This window comes from Metopolophium dirhodum, chromosome 6 (genome assembly GCF_019925205.1).
Source record: "Metopolophium dirhodum isolate CAU chromosome 6, ASM1992520v1, whole genome shotgun sequence".
Taxonomy (NCBI): domain Eukaryota; kingdom Metazoa; phylum Arthropoda; class Insecta; order Hemiptera; family Aphididae; genus Metopolophium; species Metopolophium dirhodum.
The window spans coordinates 18591075-18617174 of record NC_083565.1 but is presented as its reverse complement, the minus strand read 5'-3'; the positions used below and the strand labels follow the sequence as shown (position 1 = coordinate 18617174).

General features: G+C 26.6%; 1 long non-coding RNA gene across 2 annotated transcripts; it reads right to left on the bottom strand.

Moving 5' to 3' along the window:
* Positions 1–57: 57 nt before the first annotated feature.
* On the bottom strand, positions 58–24638 carry LOC132946176 (uncharacterized). Of its 2 annotated transcripts, none has more exons than XR_009664677.1 (3): positions 24499–24638; positions 24353–24408; positions 58–382 (listed from the first exon to the last, which is right to left on the bottom strand). It is a non-coding gene; the product is annotated as an uncharacterized LOC132946176 (long non-coding RNA). The 2 variants fall into 2 exon arrangements; XR_009664678.1 differs by lacking the exon at positions 58–382 and adding an exon at positions 22097–22208.
* Positions 24639–26100: the final 1462 nt, after the last annotated feature.

The following is a 26100-nucleotide window of genomic DNA, read 5'->3' as shown; positions in this document are numbered from 1 at the left end:
GACTAGACTAGTTAATTTTAGAAATTTCAGAATTTTCTTGTTCTGATCTGGGTTGGGTCCGAGGGTTGCGTCGCTAGTTTTGGTCAAGTTGAGCTCCATTCGCTCCCGTTCTTATAGATGGCATTCCGTCAGGATATGTTAGCAAGTGAGCCACAAGCTTCGTAGCTGGGAGGTTTGTCTTTTTATATGGGATATCCATGAGTTAGCCTGGTGTCTCCGATTCTTAAACGACTTAAAGTGGTTTCGTACTTTTAATTGATTAGGATTATCCCATCTGAAAGTTGTTGCCTAGTTGCTAATTGATCTGGTTTAGTTTTTTGGTCTGGTTATTCCAGAATGGGTACGGTCGAATCGCACTTATTTTAGTCGAAATGCATTTGGGCTAAAAAAAAAAGGTAGGTACTAAATCAAAATTATCATGCATTTTAAGGGGTTGTTAAATGTTTATAAATCATTGGCGTAGTTAAAAATGATTGTTTTATACATACCATATTGTTAATATAATATTATATGTTATACATATATCAATACATCAAATATTATAATTTTCATAATTATACGTTTTTTTTTTAAACTCTTTATATTGATAATTTTCGTAATAATATATTTATATATTTTTTTTTTTTTTTTTATATCGTCAAATTGTTTTCATTTTTTTCATTTTTATCATTTTTTTTAGTAATTCGTTACTAAAATATAAGACGCACTCATTTAAATGTATAGGAGTGTTGTTGTTATATTTTAACGTGTATAATATTTTTTGTATTCAATACAAAAATTAATATGATTTTTATAACAAAAATGTGCGAAAAAAATTCATAGTAGCAAGTGCCAACTCACATAAACATGTGGTCTTAAAGCGTTATGGCCTTATGAGTATTGTAAAATATGAATTATATAGGTATACACGAAAAATGTAGTTCTGCGAAAAGGTTCTTGAACGAATACAATATGTAGGTACTGCCGTGCCCGTGAAAGCTTAAGAAATCTCTGTCACCATTGGTTAACAAATTCTTTATAGTATATTATTATTATTATTATATTATCCCAATACCTATGTCATAATGGGTTACAATCAGGTCTTACATTTGAAAAAGTTATAAAAAGTTAAAAGTTTATGAAAGTTATAAAAAAATAACTCATATAACTTAAATTTTAACTTGTTAACTAGTTATACTGTCCACATTTGACTTTTGACCCCCCCCCCCCTTCCTTCAAGTACCAAATATTTTCATTTTCCTACCAATAAAAAAAAAAAGTAGAAAATAGATGCATTTTTTCTGTCCCAGAAAATGATGGCAGAATCATACGCAAAAAAATTCACACCATTCAAAAATCAATACATTAACCGCTCTGCCCAGAACTTTAAATATTATACAGGGAATTTTCGTGATTTTGACAAATGTTGTCAATATTTTTTAACGAGTTACATCAATGAATTATTTAATTTCTGAACAAAATATTATGATGAAATGGAATTCATGAATTTCCACCGACATAATATCGTTAACTAGAACCTTATTGTGGCCCCACCTAGTGATTCACTCCGGTGCACATTTATCACATTTTACGCGGCAAATTGTAAGTGCTTTTTATATTTTTCTTTTGTTGTTTGAACCAAATGTTAAAAATTATTACACCTATACATTAAGTTTGATGCCCATAACGATTAAAGCGATAAATAACATGATGACTTTATAAAGTTGGTAGTGTCTAAAGACGAATTATACCCATAATTTTCGTTGCAAATGAAAAAAATAAAATGTATTTATTTAGTGAATATTGAACATAAAATGCCTACACAAAAATCAAACATTATTCACTACTACTATTCTAGAGTAGGTAGTTTGTTTAATTGTTTATGGAAATACTTGTTTTGTTTTGTATTTGCTTAATCACACTTTAAATACTTTAACTAGACAATATTTTATATTAATCTTTCAATTGTATTCAATGCTTGTAATATTATTGATAAAAATATGGTCAGAAATATTAATATGCTAACTATTATTTTATATTCGGTTGTATGAGTAATTTAATATGGGCTGAACGTGAGTACTTTTATTTATATATTTTTTTTACTTTACATGAAATATTACAGATTAATATTTATAGAGAATTATAGGAAGAAAATATATTATAATTGTCACAAAAATTCATAAAATTACTGTTAAAAAATAAAAATAAAATAATTTACTAGAGTAAGATTATACCTACTATATAAAATACCGTGGACATCATATAAGGTTTTGATGGATATATTAAAAGTTGTAAATTTAATATAAACTCTAATTTATTTATTATATAAATAGTTAAAATGTACGTAAGACTATTTTTTTTTTTGATATAAAAATTCAATTTGTTTATATAATTGCAGTAAAAAAGTAAAAAATATGAAAATATTGCAATTTTTTATTGAATGTAAAAAATAATAAAGCAGCCTTTTTCATTAAATTTTTAGTCAAATAAAACCCGTGTTTAATGATATTTTATGCTAATTGAAGATATTATATTATTTAGTGTGATTTAAAATTAAAAATTTTTATTATTTAAAATTATACGTCCGGACATATTCATTTTTTATAAATAGATAAACAAATTCAATATTATCTAAAATATTACAGGTCCAAAATTGAATGTATTGTTTTTGACAAAAGTAACAAGTCGGACTGTTATATTTGTCCGCTTCATATTTAGATCATGTATAATATTTATTACCATATTCATCTAAGTAAAAAAAAGTTTCACTAATAAAGTAACAATAAATACCTACCCGAATGTAATGTATATTATTTCAGATCATGTGGCTAATTATTTCGAAAAACATTCTAAAAATCGTAATAATATTTTTTTTTATTATTATTTTTTTTTTTATTGATCATTAAGCCCGGCAACTATGGTCATCAGCTGTTTTTGTGTTTTGTTTGTTTGTAGGGGAAGGTACAATTAATTTGTAAGCACGTGTGTGTAGTTTTTGGCAGATTTGATGGGTATCTGCAATGCCTGGGTGGGGGATAGCCGCACTTCTCTCTGGACACCATGACTTCCCGAAGAAAAATGCCGTCCGTGAACCGAGGTTTGTACCACCGCCGGTATGCGTCACAACCGACACCTTAGTCCACTCGCCAATACGTCCCCCCGTAATAATTATTAAACTGCACCTTACAATACATAAATCTGATACATAATATAATATTTTTTACCTATTTAATTAAAATATTCCTAAAGTTTTTATAATATTGGTTCTATATCCAATGTAAAAATTAACTGATTTAAGTCAAATTGTTTTAATTTTTTAGCTGAATTAGGCCCATGTCAATATTGCGAATCTCTCAAGGACGATGCGTGATTAAGCGACATTTAAATAATACATCAAAATATTTATTATATACTTGTAATTTACCTTTGTTTATCACACTGATATGCAAGCCTAGGCAAGTTAATAATAATTTTTAACTGAGTTAAGTTAAATTGATAGAAAACATTTCAAAAAGTTTAAAGTTAACAGTTTACCTATTTTTTTTAAACTCAGTTAAGTTAAAAGTTATATGAACATTTTCAATTAACTTATTATTATTTTTTTTTTAAATCTATATAAATACCCATTAGGTAATATGGTTTAAAATAATAAAAATCATAAATATTATTGAACACAGGAAATAGCCAATATATGTGCATAACCTAATTGGATTTAATTTAAAAATAACTTATTTATGGTGAAAATATTTAATAATATTATGTTCTTGAGAATTGTACATTTGTATCTATGTCAATATAATAATATAATATCATATTATTTATTAGTTATTACTTATTAGTATTTATTAATTATTATAACAACATGCCCGTCTGCCGCAGTATGGTATGGTAAATCTTTATATATACGATACATCTAAATGGCTATTGCTATATGTATAATTAAGTTATTTTTCTTGAAGAATTCTGGCAAATGGAAAAATAGATACATTTAACTATGTTTCTAATTTCCTATTCTAATAAATATTTATATAATAGGAATATATCATCAAATTGAATTTGATTAAAAGTAACTCGTTATTTATTAAGTTTATATCAATAATTAAAATAAGTTAAGTTAAAAATTAAGTTAAAAAGTTAAATCAACTTAACTTTAACTTTTTAACTCGTTTATGCCTAGGCTTGCTGATATGATTTATATAATAAATATATAATAATATAATTTTATGATTTACAGATTTCTGGAATCAAATTATCTGGAACCGGAACCGGTACCTTTATTTTTTTCATCATTCATCAAAGAACTAGAACAGAACCGGAACCGTTATTTTGTTTTGGAGAACCGATAATGGAACCGATACCGATAAATTCAAAAGGTTCCATTCCCTGGTTGTAAAACTAAGCTATAATATTATAGTTATTAGTTTATTATATTATTTATTTTTATTTTTATTTATATTTATTTGTATCAAAATATCAAATACAACTCAGCATCAGAGGACATTAGTTAATACGTCTTAGTTACTATTTACACTTATTCTACATAAAAAAACATATGGTGTAATTTTCAAGTTTATACAGTTCTACGTGTTTCAATTACAAAAAAAGAAGAAAATCACTACATGAGAAATCGAGTGAATATCCAATACTGTAAAAATTTAAACTCCAAAAGCTCATAAAAATTGAATTTGACTTTCCGGTAGACATTATTTTTTGAAGAAGGTAGACAATCATATGAGGAATCTTGTATTACATTTTAAAATCTTAGATTATAACAGAAAAATCTTTATAAAATTCTACCTACTACGTTACATTATAAAATATTTATGAGCAAACTTTTATAAATGTTGTTTCTAAATAAAATAATAAAAAAAATAATAAATATAACAACTAGTAAGAAAGATAAATGATTAACTTCAATTTTTCAAATGAAAATCCTCCTCATTTGGTGGGTGATTCTCATTAAAATATTGATGCATTTTAATCAAAATGTTAAAAAGTAGTTTGTGATTTATTTTAATGTTCATACCAAGGATAATAAACCTTAAATATGATTTTTTTTTAGGGTTAATGTTTCAACTACTAGGTCATTAGCCTGTGGTACTGTAGATGAGGTTACTGTAGATTTGTTTACACGTGTGTGTTTGTTTTGGCAGAATTTTTGATTTGGGCACCCGTAGGTATCTGCCATGCCCGGGTGGGGGATGGCGGCACTTGTTCTCCAGACACCGTGACTTGCCCGAAGAAAAATGCCACCCGCGACCGAGGTATCGAACCAGCGCCGGTGTGCGTCGCAACTGACGCCTTAGTCCGCTCGGCCACTCCGTCCCCCAAATATGATTTTATAAACTAGGTATATGTAATATTAGATATATAATTCATTATGCTTAAATCATTTTTACAAATTATCGTAGGTAATTACTTGTATATTCAAATCATGTAAGCTTCCAGATCTACTTAACCTATTACCATAGATCATAGACATATTATTATCCTTAATAACTTGACTCTGCTATTCATCAATATTGTTATCAATATACCAATATTTTTTCTTCTTGAGTTTCAAATTAGAATTTTAAGTAAGATATTTTAGTACTGGATGTTCTAATGTCAACAGATTATCGTACTAAAATAAATTATCATTCGGTTAAATTTGGCAACGTTGGAAAAATAATAAAATATAGAGCGTTCTCAATCGTGTTACCAAATATATATTGATATTCGTGAATTTCAATTATATATTATTTAATATTTATACTATGTGATAATATTTTACTAGACAATTGCATTCAAAATAAATAGGTAATTCTTAATCAATAAATAATTTTTGTACGATAGAACTAAGTAATTGTAAACTAATAAGGTTTTTGAATGTAGTTTCGTTCTCTTATTATGCATAAAATAGCAAATTATACATGGAGTAGAATTTGTTTTACACTGATATTTTTAATATTAGAGTGAATTCAACTTAAAATATAAGACGCACTCACTTAAATGTATAGGAGTGTTGTTGTTATATTTTAACGTGTATAATATTTTTTGTATTCAATACAAAAATTAATATGATTTTTATAACAAAAATGTGCGAAAAAAATTCATAGTAGCAAGTGCCAACTCACATAAACATTAAAGCGTTATGGCCTTATGAGTATTGTAAAATATGAATTATATAGGTATTCACGAAAAATGTAGTTCTGCGAAAAGGTTCTTGAACGAATACAATATGTAGGTACTGCCGTGCCCGTGAAAGCTTAAGAAATCTCTGTCACCATTGGTTAACAAATACTTTAAAGTATATTATTATTATAATATTATCCCATTACCTATGTCATAATGGATTACAATCAGGTCTTACATTTGAAAAAAAAGGTGGATATGTGGATGTCCCTCTGCTGTACAGTAGGTTACAAGTGGGTCACTGTAATGGATGGTGTTAAATTTGAATTCAATGATATAATATTCGAAAAACGATTCTGAGCGAAAACGGTCAGTCAGCCTATGATTTTACCAAGTATAATTGATGATATTATTGTGAATAAAGTAATTTATATATAACCTATTTACGTAGAGCCTTGTTTTAAATTTTCAATCCTTAGCCATAAAAGTTAAACATTTTATACATTTTTAACCACAAAATAATTTATAAATTATAAATTTGATAAATGTTGTCAAAATTTGAACTTTAAATGCTTATAAAAAAAAAAAAGTGCCTATGTATTTTTAATATTTTTTAACTACTATTAGAATGATATACCAGGAGCCTTATATTAAATTTTCACGCTTTTTTACGCGGCAAATAAAATTTTATTGATATTTATAGAAAAAATAACTTAAAAAATTGAAAAACTGACAACGTCCGTAAACAGCTCAAAAAGAGTATCGCTCCGCTCAGAACTTAAAATATTATCTAGGGCATTTTCGTGATATTGACGAATTTTGTCAATATGTTCTAACCAGTTATTTTTACTATGTGATAATATTTTACAAGACAAGTTCATTAAAAACAAATAGGTACTTCTTAATCAATAAAGAATTTTTGCATTGCACCTACCATAGTACTATGTAATTGTAAACTAATGAGGTTTTTGAATGTAGTTTTGTCCTCTTTATGCATAACATAGCAAATTAAACATGCAGTGGAATTCGATTTACACTAATTATATTTTTAATATAAGAGTGAATTCAACTCAAAATATCTCTCGAAGTATACGAATTTAAATGTATAGGAGTGTTGATTTATTTTAATTTGTAAAATGTGTTTTGTATTTAATAAAAAAAAAATATGATTTTATAACAAAATTTTAGGAAAAAAATGCATAGTAGCCAGTGCCAACTCACATAAACACATGTGGTCTAATAGCGTTATGGGTATTGTAAAATAAGAATTACGTAGGTATCTAACATATTACCAATTGTTCAAACTACAATCAAAAATTGTGGTTATCGTTGGTATGATTTAACTCTAAAGTATCAAAGTTATAAAAAGTTTGTTTTCAAGAGAGGTGGCTTATTCAATTATTTATGGAAACACTTGTTTTTTTGGATTTACTTAATCACAATTTAAATACTCTAATACTAGACAACATTTTATATTATTCTTTCAATTGTATTCAACGCTGTTAATATTATTGATACAAATATGGTCAGAAATATTGATATGTTAACTGTTATTTTTATACTTCCTTGTCCAATACTTTATATAACAACATAATATAGCACCGATAAAAATAATACAAAAATACAAAAATATTTGTACAAAAGTACATTTTTATAAAAAAAACCCGAAACGTGCAATTTTGTGCAAAAACCCAAAAACGTGCAATTTTGTGCAACATAAAACTTTCTTCCAATTAATCTGCATCTCTTGATTTGGATTTCTAGCTTGTTTCTATTGAATTTAGAACAAGCCATAAAAAGATACAATTGCACGGGAATCCGATCTTTACCCATAACAATTAAAGCGACACATCACATGAATTTTTGAGAGTTTGTTAGTGTCTAAAAACGAATTTTCCCGTACACTTTGTCCTAAATGAACATAAAATTATTTAGTGAATATAGAACATAATATGCATACACGAAAATCAAATATTATTCACTACAGTTTTCTAGAGTAGGTTGTTTATTCAATTATTTATGAAAACACTTGGTTTGTTTTGTATTTGCTCAATAACCCTTTAAATACTAAAGCCAGACAAGATTTTATATGATTCTTTCAATTGTATTCAACGCTGTTAATATTATTGATACAAATATGGTCAGAAATATTGATATGTTAACTGTTATTTTTATACTTGGTTGTATTAGTAAAATAATATGGGCTGGACGTGAGTACTTATATTTATATATTCTTTTTACTTTATACGATGGATCATAGATTAATGACTATGGAGAATTTTAGGAAGAAAATACATAAATGTCACAAAATTCATAAAATAACTGTTAAAAATAAAAAATAAATAATTTACTAGAAAAATATTATACAAACATACATAGCAGGTATTACGGAGTTATACACGAGAGAGTGCGTGTCTGTGTGTGTCGGCCGATGTATAATAATTATCGGCTCCAACACTGATCATTTTTGAAAAATGAAATTATTTTAGTAAACATTAACTATTTCGGATAAAAATACAGGATGTCCCCCGAGGATTTACTCATTGCGATATCTCTTGAGATAATACATATATCATAAATCTGTTTTTTTTTCAATTAGACTCACAGAGGACTTATTTGATTTTGACTTTTTAATATTTTATTTTCATTAATCTCATGATTTTAATAATTTTGTTAGTTTATGCGTAAAACGGTCAAACCCGGGTTTTTGTCCTGGCGGTGGATGGGTTTATCCTTACGTGATAACCTCAATAAAAATATTGTATCCAAATAATACTTATAATATTTTAATATACAACATACAAAGGTTCAGAACAATATTATATTACCATCTCGTTCATTACAAATGTTTGAATTAGTTATAAATTTATCATCATGAAAAATATTATAATGAAAAAATGCTCATAACTATTGCTTTAATATTGGAATATCGATAAATCAATAAACTCGTATAAATTACCCTAGATATTAGTGTTGTATTTAAATTAAATAACTCAGGTATATTCAATTTTATATTAAAACTAACATCATAAAATTGATTCTGCTGAACACAAACGTACGTATCTGAGTTATATCACATTTGAAATCGGGGTGTTAAGTCCTCTTCAAAGTAAACCATTTCAAAACATCATATTTATTGAAATATAACATACTTTTTTACTAATCATTAATATTATTTTAAATCAAGCTCAAGATAATTGTGTCCGTAAGTATGATTATTATACATATTTTACGATACAACATCTATTATTTCCTACACATGTTTATATACAGTGTGTTTCACTTTAATCTTAATGTGATACAGTGACTAAGAATGTCAGTTGGATATCAATAAAAAAGGCTCTAACACTTCAGTAAACATGTTAACATTTTTTATATACGGTTAGATCAATTATTTTATTGTTTGTTATAATAAACTTAATACTATGTGCTTAAATAAATTAATATTTATAACTGGATACTTATTGACGTGAGTTATGAAATATAATAATAACTATTTACTGTAAGTAAGTCTGTAACATAGCTATAATAATGTACCTACTTATGTCTAATTTAACTTTTATATGTACTCGTTTAATTTCATATTGGTATAACATTAAATTCATAATATTTATATATAATATCTATATCAGTTAGTTGACAATTTTGTAAATATTATAATTAATGTTCGTTTTTTTTTTAAATATCATTACAGAACAAATGGTTGAAAGTGGTTTAATGAAACAAAAACCTAATGGCAAGTTTTTAATTTAGATTTCAAATTGGATATCAAAACAATTGTTGATAGAATGTCATTCACTGTTTATACCTAAATTATACCTTCTTATAAATATAAATATAATTCTTTGAATAATTAAAAACCAAAGATTTCAGCACAATGCGAGAAACACGTCATGAAGTGTATGATATGTATACATAATATTACGCAAGGCTGGGCATTAACAAGTTATAAAGTTAATGTTAAGTTAAAAAGTTAATTTAATTTTAGCTTTTTAACTTAACCAGTTACTTATGGCTTTTCATGAACTTAACTGTTAACTTACTACATTTCTTTCTTAATTAACGTGAAATCAACGAGTTAATTTTTCATTTTAAGAAGTAAATTAAGTAAATTAATTTTGTTTTTAATTTTATAATATTTCACCATTTCTGTCTATTTCGTTTTCATGTCAAAAAATATGTATCGTAAATTGTTTAAAGTTAAAAATGTATATCATTTGAATGTCGAATCAAACTTATATGGAAATACTGTATAGAGTATTACACTATATCCTATAATTTTGTTTTGGGTTGGAAAAGAATTAAGTACGCTAGCGTTGTATAAACAAATTAACTTTTTTTAACTTAATAAAAAGTTAACAAAAAGTGTGAATAAACTTTTAACTTAACTGAGTTAACCTATAGTTAAATGAAATTTTAACTTTTAACTTTTTGTTATTGGTGCATATTAACGTAACTTAACCGAGTTAAAAAAAATCATTAACTTGCCCAGCCTAAGAGTTACATTTATCTTTTGTAATTTAACCACATAATAAAATATTTAGACCCACTTAAAATCGCGGAAAATAATTGATTACCTATTATTAATTATTATTCATAACTGTTTAAGACGTTTAAGTTATGATTTTATTTACTTAGATAAATGTCCGAAATTGTGAAGTGTCAAAAACTCAAAACAATAGTAAAATAATTAAAACTCGGTTGGAAAAAAATCGATTATTTTTGGATAACTATAATATTATACACACAACATTTTCAAGGAAAATTTTAATTCTTTATCCACCTTATAATTTTCAAAATATTTTGATTTAGTTCATTATAAAGGCATAAAAAAATTTCGAATTTTATTAGTTTTTTTAAATTATTGACGAGAACTCGTATATAGCTCGGTTGACAAACTTGAAAATTGTATAGAAAGTTATTCATAGGTTGTTATAGTAGTAATGTAAAAAAATCTGAGCGTAAATACACAATTAGTTTTTGGTATAAACCTATATTACAAAATGGCCTTTTTTTCAAATTTTTTTTTTTTAAATCTTTTATACATCTTTTGTACTTGCATTTTCTATTGTTTGTAAACAGTTTAGAAAATGTTTAAATTAAAAACATTAGCATTTTTTATGTAGCCATTTTATTTTTATTTTTTTATCTTAAGTTAAAATTGTAATATAATACACCAATACATAACTTAACCAATAAATTAATCGCTCCACTCAGAACTTAAAATACTATCATGGGATTTTCATGATTTTGACGAATTTTATTAATATAATGTTATAAATTGATCTATTTTTAAAACTTTTTTTTTAAAAATCTGTTATACATTATAATATAAGTGCCATACACTCATCCCTTACCTTTCTTTAACATTCTTTACAATCAGCTGAAGTCGATAGCTTTTACAATAACAAAATATGTAATTATTTTAATTTAGGGCATTATACCGATGAAAAAGATTGGAAACAGAAAGTGGACCATTTAAGTTAGTATACTACCTAAGTAATCAGTAGAAATTAGCATTCATTGAAGACTGGTTGACTCTAAATCTACCCCAAAGACTGATACTGTTCCAGTAGATATTTAGTCTTCATATTCGTGATGTGCGCAATAGTTTTTTCGGATCCTATTTTCAATTTTGTAATATATCGTTTTCTGGTTCATTGGTTCACCGTTAACCTCGGTTCCTGTGCCCAAGATTCATTTACGGTGTTAGCCGTTGGACCTAGCTCAGTGCACGCCGATTAGTTATAGTTGAATTGTCGGGCTTTTTGAAGTTACTTTCCGAAGACCGTCCCAATGTTGAAAGCACTTTTTTTTGTGGGTGTAAAGCCGAATCAATAGAGATAACTTCCAAGTTCACCGGTAAGTACACATTTCATAATTTTCAGAGTATTAGATTGCTATCATTCATTTAGATATCGAGTAGATACTGCCGTGCAACTATTGTTCTCGGTCTTATCCGTCTCGGCAGCAGTTCTAAGATGATCGATGTTTAGTGGATGTCTACATGCCTTCAGTTCCTTCCTCTTCAGTCATGAAGTTATGATGAAATATTGTATCTAGTTTGAAAATAGTTGAAGAATTGTCTTTTACTTTTTGCTTAAACGTATTGGCCTATTTTCTATACCAGGCTAGAGAAGTTTGTTTGAGATAGCCATATATTCTTTAAGTATTTTCTACTAGGCATGTTGTCGTTTATTTATCGTTTTCATACTTATATAATCACTTTTTTGCTGTTTCACATGATATAAGCATAAAACCTTCGAGACGACTTTGCAATATAGTGAATCTTAATCTTAATTTTACAACATTAAGAGCTTTGAAAATGATCGTTAATGCGTGGAATTTGATACAGAAAAGCTCACACACATATTTTTTAATACATCAAAAAAGTTTGGAACATACTTACAATTTCAATAATATTTTTTTATGAAAATTATAATCCTTATGGTTGTAGATCACTACTAACTCACTGATAATATTCTAATTTCAATTACAATATTGAACACTGTGCAACTAAGATAATCATATAAATTATTCAAATTTAAAATACACAATTATAATATCATAAAAAATGTATCGTTATATGATAATATAGCAACATTTAGATTTTTTCATCAGTACTAATTGACATCAAATAACTATTTTTAAAAGGTAATTTTTCCAGGAAAATAATAGATACACCATAAAATATTATTTAATAATATATTGTATTCATGTTGTATAAATTGTTTATAATTTTTCAGAGATTAAAAATAGTAAGACCTCTAGAAAGTACCTAATTGTTGTTAAGTTTCTATGATGATTGAAAATATTGTTTTTCATAAAATGAATTTTTAAATTGTAAAATGTTTATACCTAATTCATATATAATATTTATTACTATATTCATCTAAATAAAACTAAGTTTCACTTAATAAAATAACAATAAATACCTACCTGAATGAATGCATATTATTTCAGATCATGTGGCTGCTTTTATGGGTGTATATGCTTCTGATGGTAATAATTATTAGACTGCAAGTTACAATACATATAATATTTTTTATTTAATTAAAATATTGCTAAAGTAGTGATAATATTGGTTCTATAATTGTATCTAATATAAAAATCTGGTTTTAACAAACTGTTTTTATTTTTTAGGTTCATGCTCCCCAGGTCAGTATTGTATATGGGTCGGAGAAGCGAATGGTTATTATAATACGGGACCGAAATTGGTTCCCAAACTACCGAAACCTACATATACTGACTAGTAATTTACCTTTGTCTATCATACTGTTATGATTTATATTATATATATGTAACAGTGGTGACACTGTTATACAGTCGTTACAGCAACATGTTATTATATAACATTAATATATAATAGCTGTATGTCCAATCTACTCATAATTATTGGGTAGGTTAAATATTCATGTATGTGTTATTATAATATGTGTCAGTAAATTATATATTATACAAACTTAAACTAACTAATAATTATAAAAAAATCGATTTTCCTTTATATAAGTACGTATGTTTAATTGTTACCAATTGTGTATTATGTATTATGTATATTAATAAAAGATTTCCTTCATATAGTGAAGATCGATCGTCTTATTGGTTTACTGAATAACAGAATTACATATATTTATCTATAATAATAACCCTTGTTAGATATACCAAAAACATCGTTTTATTTGAAAAAACATAATTTTATTGTTCTATATCGTAAAATTATGTATCAATAAAGTATCGTCATCATAGTATATACTTTTTTTATTATTATTAATACCTACTGACTTACATTATAGTAGTCGACATGGTTATTCTAATGAGTAATGGATGTGTTAAATTTGAATTCAATGGGAAAACATTGTACATAGATATGAAGAACGATTCTAATCGGAGAGGTGTGTTATTCTAGCATACTTTTATAAATAATCAAATAACATTATTATAAAAATTGAAAATATCTCAAGGCTATAAATGGAGTAAATTTCCGGTAAACTTTTTTTTCTTAGAGATTGAAAGTGCAAGCGTGTGTTTAGCATGAACTGTTTCATTTGAATTTTCTATACGATGTGCACGCTTATAACAATTTGCGGTTTGAAGAACATAATATGGAACTAAAATGAATATATCAAATCGTCGAGAATGCTAAATCAGAAAGTTTTGGATTCATATGGTGGAATTTTTTATGTTATACGATAACCGTGTCTTAATTGGTCTTCCACTTACGTACCAATATACTATATAATATAGTATGTATTGCAATTATATATTATTGTGATAGGTATATGGAATGTTGAACGCTTTATCTTGCATCTACAGGCTGCAGTGTGCGTCCAAACGAGATGAAATGGCACAAACTGCAGTGTGATAGTACACAATATCCTTCGAATCTAACTTATATGGAAATACTGTATGGAGTATTAACACTATATCCTATAATTTTGTTTTTGGGTTGGCAAAAATTTAAGTACGCTAGCGTTGTATAAACAAATTAACTTTTTTTTAACTTAATAAAAAGTTAACAAAAAGTGTGTATTAACTTTTAACTTAATTGAGTTAACCTAGAGTTAAATTAACTTTATTTTTTAACTTTTTGGTATTGGTGCATATAAACGTAACTTAACTGAGTTAAAAAAAAATCATTAACTATCCACTATAGACCCACTTAAAAACCCAGATAATAATTGATTACCTATTATTAATTATTATTCATAACTGTTGAAGACGTTTAAGTTATGATTTTATTTACTTAGATAAATGTCCGAAATTGTGAAGTGTTGAAACAATAGTAAAATAATTAAAACTCGGTTGGGAAAAAATCAATTTTTTTTTGTATAACTTTAATATTATACACATAAAATTTACAAGGAAAATTTTAATTCTTTATCTAACTTATAATTTTCAAAATATTTTGACTTAGCTCATTATAAAGGCATAAAAAAACTTCGAATTTTATTAGTTTTTAAAAATTATTGACGAGAAAACATTTTTGCTCGGTCGACAAACTTGAAAATTGTATAGAAAGTTATTCATAGGTTGTTATAGTAGTAATGTAAAAAAATCTGAGCGTAAATACACAATTAGTTTTTGGTATAAACCTATATTACAAAATGGCCTTTTTTTCAAATTTTTTTTTTTTAAATCTTTTATACATCTTTTGTACTTGCATTTTCTATTGTTTGTAAACAGTTTAGAAAATGTTTAAATTAAAAACATTAGCATTTTTTATGTAGCCATTTTATTTTTATTTTTTTATCTTAAGTTAAAATTGTAATATAATACACCAATACATAACTTAACCAATAAATTAATCGCTCCACTCAGAACTTAAAATACTATCATGGGATTTTCATGATTTTGACGAATTTTATTAATATAATGTTATAAATTGATCTATTTTTAAAACTTTTTTTTTAAAAATCTGTTATACATTATAATATAAGTGCCATACACTCATCCCTTACCTTTCTTTAACATTCTTTACAATCAGCTGAAGTCGATAGCTTTTACAATAACAAAATATGTAATTATTTTAATTTAGGGCATTATACCGATGAAAAAGATTGGAAACAGAAAGTGGACCATTTAAGTTAGTATACTACCTAAGTAATCAGTAGAAATTAGCATTCATTGAAGACTGGTTGACTCTAAATCTACCCCAAAGACTGATACTGTTCCAGTAGATATTTAGTCTTCATATTCGTGATGTGCGCAATAGTTTTTTCGGATCCTATTTTCAATTTTGTAATATATCGTTTTCTGGTTCATTGGTTCACCGTTAACCTCGGTTCCTGTGCCCAAGATTCATTTACGGTGTTAGCCGTTGGACCTAGCTCAGTGCACGCCGATTAGTTATAGTTGAATTGTCGGGCTTTTTGAAGTTACTTTCCGAAGACCGTCCCAATGTTGAAAGCACTTTTTTTTGTGGGTGTAAAGCCGAATCAATAGAGATAACTTCCAAGTTCACCGGTAAGTACACATTTCATAATTTTCAGAGTATTAGATTGCTATCATTCATTTAGATATCGAGTAGATACTGCCGTGCAACTATTGTTCTCGGTCTTATCCGTCTCGGCAGCAGTTCTAAGATGATCGATGTTTAGTGGATGTCTACATGCCTTCAGTTCCTTCCTCTTCAGTCATGAAGTTATGATGAAATATTGTATCTAGTTTGAAAATAGTTGAAGAATTGTCTTTTACTTTTTGCTTAAACGTATTGGCCTATTTTCTATACCAGGCTAGAGAAGTTTGTTTGAGATAGCCATATATTCTTTAAGTATTTTCTACTAGGCATGTTGTCGTTTATTTATCGTTTTCATACTTATATAATCACTTTTTTGCTGTTTCACATGATATAAGCATAAAACCTTCGAGACGACTTTGCAATATAGTGAATCTTAATCTTAATTTTACAACATTAAGAGCTTTGAAAATGATCGTTAATGCGTGGAATTTGATACAGAAAAGCTCACACACATATTTTTTAATACATCAAAAAAGTTTGGAACATACTTACAATTTCAATAATATTTTTTTATGAAAATTATAATCCTTATGGTTGTAGATCACTACTAACTCACTGATAATATTCTAATTTCAATTACAATATTGAACACTGTGCAACTAAGATAATCATATAAATTATTCAAATTTAAAATACACAATTATAATATCATAAAAAATGTATCGTTATATGATAATATAGCAACATTTAGATTTTTTCATCAGTACTAATTGACATCAAATAACTATTTTTAAAAGGTAATTTTTCCAGGAAAATAATAGATACACCATAAAATATTATTTAATAATATATTGTATTCATGTTGTATAAATTGTTTATAATTTTTCAGAGATTAAAAATAGTAAGACCTCTAGAAAGTACCTAATTGTTGTTAAGTTTCTATGATGATTGAAAATATTGTTTTTCATAAAATGAATTTTTAAATTGTAAAATGTTTATACCTAATTCATATATAATATTTATTACTATATTCATCTAAATAAAACTAAGTTTCACTTAATAAAATAACAATAAATACCTACCTGAATGAATGCATATTATTTCAGATCATGTGGCTGCTTTTATGGGTGTATATGCTTCTGATGGTAATAATTATTAGACTGCAAGTTACAATACATATAATATTTTTTATTTAATTAAAATATTGCTAAAGTAGTGATAATATTGGTTCTATAATTGTATCTAATATAAAAATCTGGTTTTAACAAACTGTTTTTATTTTTTAGGTTCATGCTCCCCAGGTCAGTATTGTATATGGGTCGGAGAAGCGAATGGTTATTATAATACGGGACCGAAATTGGTTCCCAAACTACCGAAACCTACATATACTGACTAGTAATTTACCTTTGTCTATCATACTGTTATGATTTATATTATATATATGTAACAGTGGTGACACTGTTATACAGTCGTTACAGCAACATGTTATTATATAACATTAATATATAATAGCTGTATGTCCAATCTACTCATAATTATTGGGTAGGTTAAATATTCATGTATGTGTTATTATAATATGTGTCAGTAAATTATATATTATACAAACTTAAACTAACTAATAATTATAAAAAAATCGATTTTCCTTTATATAAGTACGTATGTTTAATTGTTACCAATTGTGTATTATGTATTATGTATATTAATAAAAGATTTCCTTCATATAGTGAAGATCGATCGTCTTATTGGTTTACTGAATAACAGAATTACATATATTTATCTATAATAATAACCCTTGTTAGATATACCAAAAACATCGTTTTATTTGAAAAAACATAATTTTATTGTTCTATATCGTAAAATTATGTATCAATAAAGTATCGTCATCATAGTATATACTTTTTTTATTATTATTAATACCTACTGACTTACATTATAGTAGTCGACATGGTTATTCTAATGAGTAATGGATGTGTTAAATTTGAATTCAATGGGAAAACATTGTACATAGATATGAAGAACGATTCTAATCGGAGAGGTGTGTTATTCTAGCATACTTTTATAAATAATCAAATAACATTATTATAAAAATTGAAAATATCTCAAGGCTATAAATGGAGTAAATTTCCGGTAAACTTTTTTTTCTTAGAGATTGAAAGTGCAAGCGTGTGTTTAGCATGAACTGTTTCATTTGAATTTTCTATACGATGTGCACGCTTATAACAATTTGCGGTTTGAAGAACATAATATGGAACTAAAATGAATATATCAAATCGTCGAGAATGCTAAATCAGAAAGTTTTGGATTCATATGGTGGAATTTTTTATGTTATACGATAACCGTGTCTTAATTGGTCTTCCACTTACGTACCAATATACTATATAATATAGTATGTATTGCAATTATATATTATTGTGATAGGTATATGGAATGTTGAACGCTTTATCTTGCATCTACAGGCTGCAGTGTGCGTCCAAACGAGATGAAATGGCACAAACTGCAGTGTGATAGTACACAATATCCTTCGAATCTAACTTATATGGAAATACTGTATGGAGTATTAACACTATATCCTATAATTTTGTTTTTGGGTTGGCAAAAATTTAAGTACGCTAGCGTTGTATAAACAAATTAACTTTTTTTTAACTTAATAAAAAGTTAACAAAAAGTGTGTATTAACTTTTAACTTAATTGAGTTAACCTAGAGTTAAATTAACTTTATTTTTTAACTTTTTGGTATTGGTGCATATAAACGTAACTTAACTGAGTTAAAAAAAAATCATTAACTATCCACTATAGACCCACTTAAAAACCCAGATAATAATTGATTACCTATTATTAATTATTATTCATAACTGTTGAAGACGTTTAAGTTATGATTTTATTTACTTAGATAAATGTCCGAAATTGTGAAGTGTTGAAACAATAGTAAAATAATTAAAACTCGGTTGGGAAAAAATCAATTTTTTTTTGTATAACTTTAATATTATACACATAAAATTTACAAGGAAAATTTTAATTCTTTATCTAACTTATAATTTTCAAAATATTTTGACTTAGCTCATTATAAAGGCATAAAAAAACTTCGAATTTTATTAGTTTTTAAAAATTATTGACGAGAAAACATTTTTGCTCGGTCGACAAACTTGAAAATTGTATAGAAAGTTATTCATAGGTTGTTATAGTAGTAATGTAAAAAAATCTGAGCGTAAATACACAATTAGTTTTTGGTATAAACCTATATTACAAAATGGCCTTTTTTTCAAATTTTTTTTTTTTAAATCTTTTATACATCTTTTGTACTTGCATTTTCTATTGTTTGTAAACAGTTTAGAAAATGTTTAAATTAAAAACATTAGCATTTTTTATGTAGCCATTTTATTTTTATTTTTTTATCTTAAGTTAAAATTGTAATATAATACACCAATACATAACTTAACCAATAAATTAATCGCTCCACTCAGAACTTAAAATACTATCATGGGATTTTCATGATTTTGACGAATTTTATTAATATAATGTTATAAATTGATCTATTTTTAAAACTTTTTTTTTAAAAATCTGTTATACATTATAATATAAGTGCCATACACTCATCCCTTACCTTTCTTTAACATTCTTTACAATCAGCTGAAGTCGATAGCTTTTACAATAACAAAATATGTAATTATTTTAATTTAGGGCATTATACCGATGAAAAAGATTGGAAACAGAAAGTGGACCATTTAAGTTAGTATACTACCTAAGTAATCAGTAGAAATTAGCATTCATTGAAGACTGGTTGACTCTAAATCTACCCCAAAGACTGATACTGTTCCAGTAGATATTTAGTCTTCATATTCGTGATGTGCGCAATAGTTTTTTCGGATCCTATTTTCAATTTTGTAATATATCGTTTTCTGGTTCATTGGTTCACCGTTAACCTCGGTTCCTGTGCCCAAGATTCATTTACGGTGTTAGCCGTTGGACCTAGCTCAGTGCACGCCGATTAGTTATAGTTGAATTGTCGGGCTTTTTGAAGTTACTTTCCGAAGACCGTCCCAATGTTGAAAGCACTTTTTTTTGTGGGTGTAAAGCCGAATCAATAGAGATAACTTCCAAGTTCACCGGTAAGTACACATTTCATAATTTTCAGAGTATTAGATTGCTATCATTCATTTAGATATCGAGTAGATACTGCCGTGCAACTATTGTTCTCGGTCTTATCCGTCTCGGCAGCAGTTCTAAGATGATCGATGTTTAGTGGATGTCTACATGCCTTCAGTTCCTTCCTCTTCAGTCATGAAGTTATGATGAAATATTGTATCTAGTTTGAAAATAGTTGAAGAATTGTCTTTTACTTTTTGCTTAAACGTATTGGCCTATTTTCTATACCAGGCTAGAGAAGTTTGTTTGAGATAGCCAGATATTCTTTAAGTATTTTCTACTAGGCATGTTGTCGTTTATTTATCGTTTTCATACTTGTATAATCACTTTTTTGGTGTTCCACATGATATAAGCATAAAACTTTCGAGACAACTTTGGAACATAGTGAATCTTAATCTTAATTTTAAAACATTATGAGCTTTTAAAATGATCGTTTATGCATGGCATTTCATACAGAAAAGCACACATTTTTAATACATCAAAAAAGTTTGAAACATAGTGACCTACTAACTCACTGATAATATTCTAATTTCAATTACAATAATTAACACTGTGCAACTAAGATTATTATATAAATTATTCAAATTTAAAATACACAATTATGATATCATAAAAAATGTATCGTTATATGATAATATAGCAACATTTAGATTTTTTCATCAGTGTTAATTGACATCAAATAACTATTTTTAATAGGTAATTTTTCCAGGAAAATAATAGATACACCATAAAATATTATTTTATAATATATTGTATTCATGTTGTATAAATTGTTTATAATTGTTCAGGGGTGGATAATGTTGAGACATCCGGTAAGTACCTAATTGTTGTCAATGTTCTATGATGATTGAAAATATTGTTTTTCATAAAATGAATTTTCAAATTGTAAAATGTTTATACCTAATTCATATATAATAGTTATTACTATATTCATCTAAATAAAACAAAGTTTCGCTTAATAAAGTAACAATAAATACCTACCCAAAGCTAATGCATATTATTTCAGGTAGTGTGGCTGATTTTATGAGCGTATATGCTTCTGATGGTAATAATTATTAGACTACAAGTTACAATCCATAAATCTGATACAATATAATATTTTTTATTTAATTAAAATATTGCTAAAGTATTGATAATATTGGTTCTATAATTGTGTATCTAATATAGAAAACTGGTTTAAAAAAAACTGTTTTATTTTTTAGGTTCATGCTCTCCAGGTCAATATTGTTTAAGGGTCGGAAAAGCTAATGGTTATTTTAATACGGGACCGGATACGAAATCGTATCCGAGACTGAAACCGAAATTGGTTTACGAAACACCGGTTTGGGATTCTAATTATACTTACTATTAGTTTAGCTTTGTCTTTCACACTGATATGGTTTCTATTAAATATATTTATCTATAATAATAATCCTTGTTAGATATACTAAAAATATCATTTTATTGAAAAGATATAATTATATAATTATGTATTAATAAAGTTTCGTCATCATAGTACATACTTTTTTTATTATTATTAATACGTATGGACTTACATTATAGTTATCAAGTATGTTGTTCTAATGCAGAGGTTCCCAACCTTTTTTGACTCGTAGCACCCTTGGACATTTTCTAAAAATCCGGAGGCACCCTATGCTCTATAGTCTATACTATAGAATACTTCGGTTCTATTTATTAGTGTATAATTATAATCAAAAGTAGTAAGGTGTAGGTGCATACTATATACATATTACAATTTATAAACAAATTACATTGTATTTATTTTTATTTTTAATTATTATTTATTTTTATTTATTATTTAATTTACAATATTAATTTAAAATTATAATATATTTGTGAACTTAATAGTTTTTTGAAGTAGTCAATATTTTTATTAGCTAAATGATGATGTTTTTTTAATAAATGACGCTTCAATTTACTTGGAACCATAGCTGCATTGGATAATTTCACTCCACATACAATGCATTTTTGTTGAGGACAATTTTCATTTCCATACCAAGTAAATCCCATTGTACTGAAATTGTTAGTATACCTATATTATTAAATTACTATTGTCGATACATGTTTTACTAAAATTAAGATAAGATAAAAGCACAAGACATCGAAGCGGTAGCAATGAAACTGGTATATGAACATTAAAATAGATCGAACATCGTAATATTTCTACAAAATATATGAAACACGATAGGTTTTATATTATTATAGTCCGTTTTATTACTCACAATGCTATATTTTTAATGAAATTGTTTTTTCTAAAAAAATATTTCAAATAATTTCGGGGCACCCTAGGGTGCCGCGGAACCCTGGTTGGGAATCTCTGTTCTAATGAGTAATGGATGTGTTAAATTTGAATTCAATGAAAAAAAAACTAATATATAGGTATGAAGAACAATTCTAATTGGAGCGATGTGTAATTCTAGCATACTTGTATAAATAATCAAATAACATTATTATTAAAAACTGAAAATATCTCAAGGTTATAAATTAAGTAAATTTCTTTTTTAGAGATTGAAAGTGCTTGCGTGATAAATCTAATCCATCTACATCTTTATCTGTTAAAATTATTTTCAAATCTTTACAGTAGGTATTTTATTAAATCATCATTTTCTATTGTTATAAACTTTCCAATACGATATAAAAACCAAAAAATGTCAGAATAGGTTAACTGTTTAAATCGTTTCTCAATCGACTGTATCACATGATCAAGAATAATGAAAAAAGAATTACGAAAACGATCTTCATTATCCAACACAGGTTCGTCAACATTTTCATGATTGAATTTCCTTTTAATATTCGCAAAATTAAACCCATTTTCTCTATACTGATGCAAAAACTGTATAAGACTTTGTACCATTTTTACAGAAGTATTTATATACATATGTTATGATCTTGTGTGTTTTTCCTCACAATATTTACTTCGTAAAATGTTCGTTAAAATATCATACCAAATCACAAGATTTAATATAAATTCATAGTTAACGATTTCATATGATAGTGAAACAGCATCACTTCGGGTCATTAAATCATTAGCTGTCTTGGAAACTTCTTCTAAAGCATTTAAAATACTAGAAAGTTGAAAACGTAAAGCCTTCAAGCTATTTATAAATATTATTATGCAATATGAATTTGTACAAAATACAATAAATACTATTTCTCTCCAAAATATATTATAACTTAAACTCTATGAATTATTTTTTTTTCAATTTTACTACATATTATTATCTACCACCTAGTTTTCATGACGTAAGCACGAGGCCCTAAAATTCACGCAGGGCCCAGGACAAATGTCCCAGTTGACCTAACCTAGGGCCGGTCCTGCCACTAAAATACTTAAAATATTAAAAAGTATATTTAATGATAATATTGTTATTAAAGTAATTAATTTTGATTGTACACAAAATTACTACAGTATGTGGAATTAATTTTGCAAAATAAAATTACCGTAAATAATATTTTTGTGTTTTAATTTTATAACATAACCTCCTTGAATTGAAACTTACGCACCTGTGAGTACACAATACGTATTTTTTTTATACCCATAACGATTAAAGTGTTAAACTATATGTGACTGTGTAAATTGTAAAGTGTAAACAATATAAATGTTTTGTACTTTTGCATATTTGATTTGGTATTTACTGACTAAAGTGAATTTTACCGTACAATTTTGTTCTAAATAAAACAATTATATTTTTTTGGTGAATATTGAACATATTAATATCATTGCTATGAATGATTATATAACTACTAGTATTTATAATCTATGATAATAAATATGCATTATATATACATTATAATTTTATTTACAACATTATTTAATTTTTATTTATCATGACATATTGGAGTAGATATTGAAGTAGCAAAAAGGTGGCTGTAGTCAATTTGCACCAAAATTGACCCAAAATATATAAAACATGTGTAATTTGCACCATTTTTTTTTAAGTGCGTTTGTAATTTGCACCAAAATAAGGGTAAGTAATTTGCACCACCCTCAGGTAGTAAGAAATAGAAATTGTAATTTGCACCAAAATTAAAATCGACAAAAAAGTTGACCAATTATAATAATTATATGTAAAATTAAAAAAAAAAACAAATGAATACAAAAAAAGTTCGTCAGTTAAAATAATTATATGTAAAATTTAAAAAAAAAAACTAATTTACCTATGTTGCATTTTGATATCATTTTATGTTTCGCAGTTAATTTAAGGTGGAATAATCTCTAAATAATAATTTATAGTTGGAAAAAAATAAACTTATGTAGGTACATAATATTAATTGCTGTTATACTTCGCTGTTTTAATACTTACACGTTTTTTGTATTTGCATGCAACTAATGCAATGAATGAAGTTTTTAAAATCAATTTATTATTATACTGGTCCAAAGCAGCTTGAATTTGTTTCGACCGTTGACATGTTTGATAAGTTATTCGCGGAGTTATATGTAAACAATAGTCAGCAAACATTTGAAATTTTATATCGTGTGGTATTGTTGACATAAAGTCATCTACAAAACATGAGCCCACTTCATTAGGATTTAAAAATATTAATCCAAAAATATTATTCAACCATTCACCTTCGGGGGTTTTATTATTTTTATACGCTTTACATAGTCCTAAGTTTTGTATTTTCCTGTACCAAGACTGGGTTAAGTGAAAACGACATCCAAAAATATTAACATTATTTCAAACTTCTCTTAATGCGATATGAATTGATTCTTCAAAATCGCATATAACTGTTGTAGGTTTTAATATTAGACCAATATTTTGACATTCAAGTACCAAAATATTTAAAAAATGTGTATACGTTTGTTTTGTTTTATTTGGTAACAGCGCAAAGACAAGAGGAACGTAATTATTATTAGAATATCCATGTAAAGTAAAAAGTCGAGTGAATAATGTCGGACAATAATCGAATGTCCCATCAAGATAGATTGTTTCACTTTTGCATAAAAAATCAATGTTTGTTTTGCAAGAAAATATAATTATATTTTTATCAGAATCGTTTGATAATATAAACGGTTCACCTGTGTGTGTTTTGATATCCATTGTTAACAGCATTGAATGTACTTCATTCTGTGATACTGGAAATTTTGGCAATATCTTCCTCTTCGTATTATATATATTACGTCTTAAATCCGAAATATCCTTAGTAGTGATAACATTGGAATCTGTTGATTTTGCACTACATTTCTTAAAATTTTGGCTGGTTTTTCATATGGTGATTCTCGTGCTTTTATTTTGCACAATTGGTTTAATTTATAAACGTTTAAGTTTTTCTCATCGTGATTTACATGTACACTTTCATCACGGACAATCGTCAAATTTTCACCTGTAGTAAACAATTTTGCTGAACATTTTCTCTGTGTACAACGCCAACGAATTATATTTGTAGTTTATGTTTTATATGCAAAATAAAAAGTATGGTTATCGTATTCTAAAATATCTTCCCCGCGATTACTTTTAATTAACTTAACTTCCATATTTCAAGAAAAAAATTAAATACTACAATACAAAAATGTTACGTTAAATTACGTATTACGACGAAACGGCAAGACTAAACGTATAGCTTAGTGCCTTAGTTGATATTTGATCAAAATAATAAACTGATATACATTATATAAATATATATATATAACGCGATATAACGCGATTACGACCGACAATTGGACGTAAAACGTCAAAATATTACCAGATAAGGTGAAAAATCCCGAAAAATTATTATTGTCATTCGTGTTCATCTAGTCTTGACGTCACGTCAACGAGAATATCGAGTAATAACACTATCAATACTAATGATACTATCGAAAAATTTTTTATTTTGGTGCAAATAACAATTCCTATTTCTTACTACCTGAGGGTGGTGCAAATTACATACCTGGAGTGGTGCAAATTACAAACTCCCATGTGGTT